Source organism: Thrips palmi, unplaced genomic scaffold, assembly GCF_012932325.1.
Source record: "Thrips palmi isolate BJ-2018 unplaced genomic scaffold, TpBJ-2018v1 HiC_scaffold_17, whole genome shotgun sequence".
Taxonomy (NCBI): Eukaryota; Metazoa; Arthropoda; class Insecta; order Thysanoptera; family Thripidae; genus Thrips; species Thrips palmi.
In genome coordinates, this window is record NW_023144626.1 from 2,085,151 (window position 1) to 2,093,646 (window position 8,496).

Sequence of the window (8,496 nt, forward strand, 5' to 3'; positions counted from 1 at the left end):
TGTGTACTCCGCGGCGCTGTCGAACGCGCGCTGGCTGCGCTGCGGAGCCGCGCGGACGGACTGTCCATTAGTCCAGCGGGTGGACGGACAGACGGACAGACGGGCAGACGGACGGACCGACGAGCTGGCGTGTGAAATTGGACCTGGCGTGCCGCCAGCATTTACATGGAGACGTGGGAGAATGAAAGAGAAAGGGCGTAGGCCACCCGCAGAAAGGCCGGACCCACCGAGTGGCGCCGAGTGGCGTCGAGTGACCGGAAACGGATAACATCCTGCGAAAACGGGCAAACGGAAAACGGAACGTGACCGACGACGGGGACGCGCGCCGCACCGGTCCGCCGGTCCGCCGGTCCTGCGACTGCTGACTCGCCGCGGCTAATTAGGATCGCCCGAGCGCCTCGCCGCTCTGCCTCTCGCGCACCCCGACGGGACGCTCCATGAGTGCGACAGAGACAGAGCGACGAAACGACGATCCTTCGGAATCGCTCGGCAGAGAACCTGCCGCCGTTGCGTCACCGCGTCGCTGAGGGTCATTGGCTCACCACGTGCGTTTGCAGCGGCAGACGCGTAGCACGTCCGCGTCCATTATGCACGGCCACCGCCGCGAGCGTCTTGGAGGCGGCGAGAGCACGGCGAGCGCACCGCCGGCATGCTGCACGCGAGGCGGCGCTCAAACAGCGGCCACGGCGCCACGGTGAAGCGGGCAGCGGGGCAAACCGCGAACCTTCCCTTCCGCACAATGGAGAAGTTGAGCCGAACGAGCGCTGGGCTGGCTGGGCCGAGATTGGCCCGGGCAGCGATAAGCGGTGCAGGCGGCAGTCTCGCCGGTCTCGCCGGAACCACAACAAAAGACTCATCTGTGGCGGAGTCGGCGCACGCGGCGCGGCGCGGGCCGGGACGCCGCCGCAGCGCGCTCCTTCGAACAGCGCTTTCGTCGCTCTGTCTCTCTCGCGCCCCTTCGGTGCGCCCCGTGAGTGCGAGAGAGACGGCGGCGGCCTGCAGCACGGTGGCACCCGGCCGTGTTACCTTGCCCTGTCCGCCGTGTTGCTGGTCCATGTCCACGTCGACCGCTTTGACGGTTTGGACAGCAAGGGGCAGTTCTGAAGAGTCGAAGTGCATTGCGAGGTCGCTCGCGAAACCTGCCCGAGACTGTCACTGTGGGTTGACACCTTACCCACGCCCAAAGACCGAAGATTGGTCTTCAGCGGGTCTTCGCCGCGAGCTTCCCGCGCGTGCCGCCCTGTCCGCACTCTGACTGAAAGTTTGTTTCCGGCAAGGTGGCCCGGCCGGAGCGGGGAAGCAACGCGAAGCAACGCGAAGCGCGGGCCGCGTGGGCCGAGCGCCTACAGTGTAATTGGGATGAATCATCCCAGAGAAAGTTTTGCATCCCGGGGTCGGGTCCTCCGTCCTCCCGAATCCAGGCAGGGCGGACGGGCACCAGGCTGACTCCAAACAGAGTTTCTTTCTCGCTCGCACTCGTCTGACGTCCCGTACGGGCGCGAGAGAGACGGAGTGACAAAACCGCAGAGTGTGGAGGGAGAGTCCACGCCACGCGGCGGGGCACCGCCAGGGCACCGCTAAAAGCAGCGGCAAAAAGGGAGGAGGGGCAAGAGTGCCGCGAGGAGAACACCGAGAACACCCCGATGTAGTCGCGATGGCCGCGCTGCTTTAACGTCAGGAAAAACTTTGGCTCGCCATGCTTGTTTAGGTTTCATAGGACGCCGCGGCCCGCCCGCGACGCCCCCGCCCGCCCGCCCCCGACGCCGCCCCCGACGCCGCCCCCGACGCCCTTGGCTGCTGGCACGGCTGGCGCCTGCCCCCACCCCGGCCCGCTTTTGTCTGGCCCGCACGGCGCACTCCACTCCCCCGCAGAGATGCCGCCACCGTCACACTTTGCCATAAAATGGCAAACGGTCGCGGGACCGGCCTTCTGCGTCGTCGGGGTGCTCCCCATCTGTCTCTGTGCGCTATTCTGCCGCCCCGCCCCGCGTTTGAGGCACCGCCCGCCCGGGTTCGAATACCAACTCACCCACCGCGGTTTTTCGTGTTTTTTTGTCCGCCCCGGCCATAATAATGAATGAGAAAAGGCATTAGCGTCCCGAAGCCATTATTAATGCCCCTCTTTAATGCGTTTCAAATTTATGCCGCGCGGAAACTCGGAAGCAAAAAGTCACCCCGGCGGCCGGGAGGCCGGGAGGGGGACGCGCGCCGCGCCGCAACGCAAAGCAACGCGCAAGCAACGCGCACCCACACTGGACACCGGCATCGGCTGTTATGCCGCCGGCTAGTCTAGCTCGGCCAGCTCGGCTAGCGTGGCTTGTCGAATGGCCAAATTGCGGGATATCCGGCGACTCGGTCGAGACTCGGTCGTCGCCGGCGCGCTTCGTCGCTTTGCCTAGCCAGCAGCCAATCAGGGCAAGTCCCGGCGAGTTACAGCAGCAGTGAGAGTGGCCCGGAGCGGCCCGGAACAGGCAGGGACAGACAGGAACAGGCGCCGCGGACGGAACGGCGGAACGGTGGAGCGAAGGGACAGGGGCCCCGCCCCGCGGCGCAGCATGCCCGCGGACCTGACCTTCCCCAAGGCCGGGTGGCACAGTACGGCACCAGGCCCGGCCGTCCGAACAGCTGCAGCTGTCTTAACTTTCTGATAGTCGCACTTTGCACCGCCTCGCGGCGCCTCGCACACTGGAGTCTGGCGGCAGCAGCGCCTCCGACAAGCTGCAGCTGCTCTTCGAAACCGCGGCAGCCGGTTCGGATAATCACTCTCCGGTCCGTTCTTGCGGGCGCACTTCACTGTTGCACACTTTTTCACTTTTCCGACACTTTGGGGCACTTTTGTGTTGCTTTTGCGTTGCTGGGGCGGGTAGTCCACAATAGTCCACTGGAGCGGCAGGGCCGGGCAGGGCCGGGCAGGGCGGCGAGGGTCGCGACGTGGGCGCGTTCACTTACCACGAGCACACGCATGTCGAGATTCTGAAGCACCAAGCACACTGACCGCACGGCACAGAGTGGTGCAGGACCCGCTGCGACGCTGTTTTTATACGTCGTTTTAGCGTTACACCACACGGCTTGAGTAGCAGGCGTTTCTGCGCCCCTCCGCCCCCCCACCCGCGGCCCGACCGCGGCCCCACCCCGCCCCTGGCCCGCCCCTGGCCGCGGTCCTGCAGGACGACGGCGGAGGAGGAGGCAGGGGAGTTCCGGCCAGTCACCCCTCCACCTGCAGTCCTTATGCACCGGCCCCCTTCCCCGGGCCGCGGGCTTCGCGGGCCGCCCCCTCCTCCAGCCGGCGGGAAGGTCCTCCAGGGGCTCCTCCAGGACGAGAAGCTGCAGGCGGAGGGGCCCGACCAGAACCAGGGCACTCCACGCATCGTGGGGCAGTTCGAACTCGTCTCCAATTCGCTCAGCGCTCCGTCGGCCCTGCGAGGCCTCCGAGGCCCCTCGCCGGACACACACCAGCGAGTGATTGGAAAGGCGTCAGTGTCACCTTTCACCGGGCCGACCGGGCCGACCGGGCCGACAATTAGCAAAGCGCGGCGATCGTCGGTGGAGAGTGGCCTGTGGGAAAGGGGGAGGGGGGGGGGCAGGAAAACCGAGAGTGGGGGGGGGGGGGGAAGGGCGTTGCCGCCAAGGACAGCGCCGGGACGTCGCCTGGACGATGGCCCCGCTTCAAGGACGCCGCGACGCCGCCCCGCGCCGCCCCGCGCCGCCCGCAACACGAAAAGCATGACTTGGTGTACCTCAGACAAAAAGCAGCCACAAGCAAACGCAAACAAACATGGCCGGCATCGGGCTGTTTGCGCGGTTTGCACCGCAGTCCGAGCCGGACACAAAATCCGCTGTTTGAATTGCTGCAACTTCGGACGAGCGAAGAAAACGGAGAAACAGTCCGTGTTGTGCGTCGAGGCGGTCGAGGTGTCTCGCGGTCTGTTCGCGCGCTCGCTGTGCACAGCATGCGGCTGCTGCAGGCATGGCTGCAGGCCCATTCCGACCAGTTCGCTGTCTCTCTCGCACTCACGGCGCATCCCGCGGGGGCGCGAGAGAGACGGAGCGACGAGGCGCCGTCGTGCGTCGGGCGCCACGATTGTTCTTGCCCAGCGGTCCGCGCGCACGCGCAGCACGCGAGGCACGCGAGGAGCCAGGCTGCGCGGGCCGCGCCAGGCGGGCCAAAGTGCAAAGGGGCACTGACTCCTCATCGCGGTTATCACGCTCGCACGGCCACGCCCGTGTGCGTGTGTTGGCGGCAACGACCGTGAGAGTCTCGAGTGCCCAGTCGATGTTCTGTCCTTGTTTTGCCGCCACTGTGCGGCATTTCGTGACGTCATTCACACGCAGGTGTGCCCCGGGCCTCCCCTTACCGAAATTGCTACCCAAACAGCGGAATAAAGGGAGAGAAAACACCCGCTGTTATCGCCCCGCCCCGCGCCACGCCACTGTAGTGCGAAAACGCCACAACAGCATCGATCCTCGCAACGTGAACTACCACTGCGCTGTGTCCGGCGGACCGCGCATGAAGGAGGCCGGATACGTCAGCTCGGTCGAGGCAATAACAAGTCAAATGTCTGGCGTGGTGTGGCTGTCACTCCGACTTGCCAAAGGGCAGTCACGCTTCCACAATGCACCAATGCAAATTAAAGGGGGTGTTTTGTTTTCCCTGGAGGGCAAATCCAAAGCGGCGCCCGGATTAGGTTGACAGAAACACTTTGCTATTGTACGCTATTATTGCCACTAATTCGCGTTCCCTGCGAATCGTTTTCCTGGCAGCGTGTCCGACAAGGGGCGAGCACTGGTGCGTCGAACGGGCGTCCACCTGCCGCCGAAAAAGTTTGTATTTCTAATGACCCTTGCGGAAACTTCTGCCACTCACACCCAGAACGGGTGGGAGTCACGTAGTCACGTGTTGCGAAGCGGACAACAACGCCGTCACTGTCACCACTGTCACTGCGAGCCATTCGCAAATTAAATTGAAACAAACAGTTTGGATCGACCGGACCAAACAACCCATTCCACCCACTGCAATTAGTGGTGGCGCGTCTGTCGGCGGATCTCTGCCAGCGAGACGCAGCGAGGCAATCCCGAAAGGGAGCCACAAAATCGGGACGAGGGTCATTTTCTATCGGGAAGAAGGTTGAATCGGATTTTTCGTGTCACTACCGGAGCCTCGTGACCACAAATGATATTTTTGTGAAGCAGTTTGTTTGGATTTAAACCGGTACTTCCCGGCAGATTTTTTTTCCTTTTAGAAGGAGGAAACGGGACATGAACGTGGTGTACAGTTGAGAACAGTGTACAGAGGCACTTCCCGGCAGATCGTCCAGACACGGCGCGCGTTGGTGGCACGGTTAAAACTTGGTCTTTTGGCCGAGCTTTTGGCCCTCCACGCTACGCTACGCTGGCGGGGCGGGGCGGGGCGGGGTGGGGCAGAGGGTTCGAGTTGTTGGTAATTGAGTTACCAGGTCAGCCTATCTCATCCTGAGTAGCCCCGAGTCGCGCCTCCAGGGAAAGAGGAGGGGGAGTCGCAAGGAGCCTCCGTCCAAAATATTTCCTGCCAACGCCCTGGCCAGCGTCAAACCCGATACCAGGAGGTGCCTGGTTATCACCTGGCTTCGGCCTCGGTACGATTCAGCTTCGTCCCTCACTTCTACTTGGCTTCGACCTCACTTCAAATTTCAACATGACTACTACCTGTCAACGACCCGGCTGCTACCGGCGGTGACCTGGCTGGCGGTGACCTGGCTGGCGGTGACCTGGCTGACGGTGACCTGGCTGGCGGTGACCTGGCTGACGGTGACCTGGCTGGACGGTGACCTGGCTGACGGTGACCTGGCTGACGGTGACCTGGCTGGCGGTGACCTGGCTGGCGGTGACGCTGGCGCCGTGTGTGGGTGACTTAATTGAACGCGTCACACCCACCCCATTACATGGTTCCCGATTCCCACTCATTGGAATGCCGCGCGGCGCTGCCCCGGCTGGCTGCGTTCTGCCGAACACCGCACGGCACGTGGCACACGCACACACCCATAGACTCACACGACGAGAAGGTGAGGTGACACGCATACTCAATGCTGTTGCCGAAACATGATGGCGCGGTAGGGAAGATCGGCCAACGGCTATGTTGTGCAGCAAAGAGAGGTAAACTGATCAAAACTCGCGTTAAATTAGGAGTTCACCTCTACCATTTTGAAAGGACTACATTTATTTCTTGTAAAATTTTTCACGAAATTCGCAAAACAAGTAACTGGACTTCCAGAGCAATCAACTGCGTCGGTTGTGGGTTGGCTGGTTCTTCTGGCTATAAACTTCCCGTGTTCGAAACCCACCCACACCATCACTTTTGCACCATTTTTTACCCACCAAGCTCCGCATTGTGCCAGTGTGCTACTGGGCCACGCTCCACCACGCCGCACCGCACCCCGCCACGCCCCACCACGCCCCGCCACGCCACGTCCGGAAACGCAATTTTCCGAAGGCGCGTTGTGCATAAGTACGATGCGGGGGTCCGCTAATGATGGCGCCCTGGGGATCGTTAATCACGGACCGGGCGTGGTGGGGCGGGGCGGAGCCGGACTACAGATAAGTACTTGTTGTTGCGTCATGTGTGACTAGTGGCGCCCCGCCACGCCCCGCCACGCCCCGCCACGCCGTGTGGGAACATCTCGGTGTGTCAGATATGGGCCGCGGTCCGGCCGACCCGGCCCGGTGGGGCTGTGGCGATGCTGCGGCTGCCCCCACCTCCTTCCGCCAAGCAGGAACGAAACCACAGGTGCATGAGGCCACTCTCGTCGTCGGCGGCCTCTCCGGGCGCGTCGACCGCGGTGGGGTCCTTCTGGGCCGCCAGGACGGCGAGGACGCAAGATCGTATTTGCCTGGCGCGCGCCTTCTTCCCGCAGGCCGCAGGGCCCCGCAGGGCCCCGCAGGGGGCAGCGCGGGTCAGACGGCCAGGGCGCGCAACAGGGCGGCGACGTGCCACCGCCACCGTGCAAGCCCCTGGCTGCCCCTGGCGCGGTAGGCCGACCCGCTGGGCACGCCACCGCGGCGGGATGCCTACGCTGCAGGCTGCCTGCTCTCGACGGGCCGCACCGAGAGCGGGCACGTCGGCCCTGCACTGCCAAACACGGTGACACGGCCTCACGAGTGTAGGACAAACACAGCAACGCACGGCGCCCGGGCCGCCGCCCCGCATGTCTGATAGTCGCTATTGACAGTGCAGCAGCGGGCCCGGGACTGTTCGATGCGAGGGAGTGAGAGAGTGAGCGGGCGGCAGGAGGACGGCCTTGACCTAGCTCATCAACGCGATGGGCATGGCGTAGCATCGGTGTCCTCCAGTAAGTCACATCTCAAATCGGATTAAGGTACCTGGGAACGCTGCAACAAAAGAGGCAGACATTCGGTTTCATTGATTAATTCTGCATGTGCCACGACAAAAAAGCTTATGCTCCGCTTTTGCAGTGTTCAGTCCAGACCACGCCGCGGTGAAAGGGGGAAAATTCTCGATTTCAGCGAACCAGATCCTCATCGCGCCCCGCGTTATCAGATATTTTTCTTTTGTATTCAAATGCTTAGCGAGCTGGACGACGAGGCAGACGTGTGACAGCGCCGCCAGTGTTACACTGCAAGCGCGTGGGAACGCCGCGCCCCACCACACCCCGCCGCGCCCCTTCGAGGCCCCCGACGTCCCAACGTCAAGATGCCCAACAGTCGCCCACCCACCACCCACGCCCACCCAGAGACGGCGGCAGTAGCATAGATGCCCACAGTCCCACCTAGAGGCCCCCTAAGACGACAGTAGTATAGAAGCCGCAAAATTAGAGGCCTCTAAGACGACAGTAGTAGAGTCCCGACAGTCACCGGCCGCCAACATAGAGGCCTAACGCGACGACAGTAGTATAGAAGCCCCACAGTCACTCGCCGCCAACGTAGAGGCCCAACGCGACGACAGTAGTATAGAAGCCCCACAGTCACTCGCCGCCAACATAGAGGCCCGCCCTGACGACAGTAGTACGGGTGCTCCAAATTCAATTGCCACACCTGTACTAATGACGACCAACGGTTTACTTTTCCTGTTTCCTTTTTTCGTGAAAAGGGAGCCCCACTTGGGGCATCACAACGCGCAGCCCAAGATAGGGAGATATTTCGAGGCGGATAGCTTCGATCGCGAGACCCTTGTCGGGTAATTGACACCAGGTCGACATCACAGCGGCTGATATCTCGACAAAGGCCGCCTGTCAGGCGCAGCAACACACACGCGCATACACGAAAAAAAAATTGCAATTCTCAGTTTTTGGTTTTATTGATTGACACGTGCTGGTCGAAATTCGCACTAAACATCAGCGAAGCCATGCTCGATTCGAGTCTGTTGTCCTTGTTTCAAGACCGTGGGGGTTCAAAACGTGTCCAGAGCCGCTTCCTCCGGGTCCTTGCTATCACACTCCACGTAGTGGTGAGCTAAAGGCCGCACGTCGCCCGCCTGGCCGGCCAGCCGGCTGGACTCGCAGACCT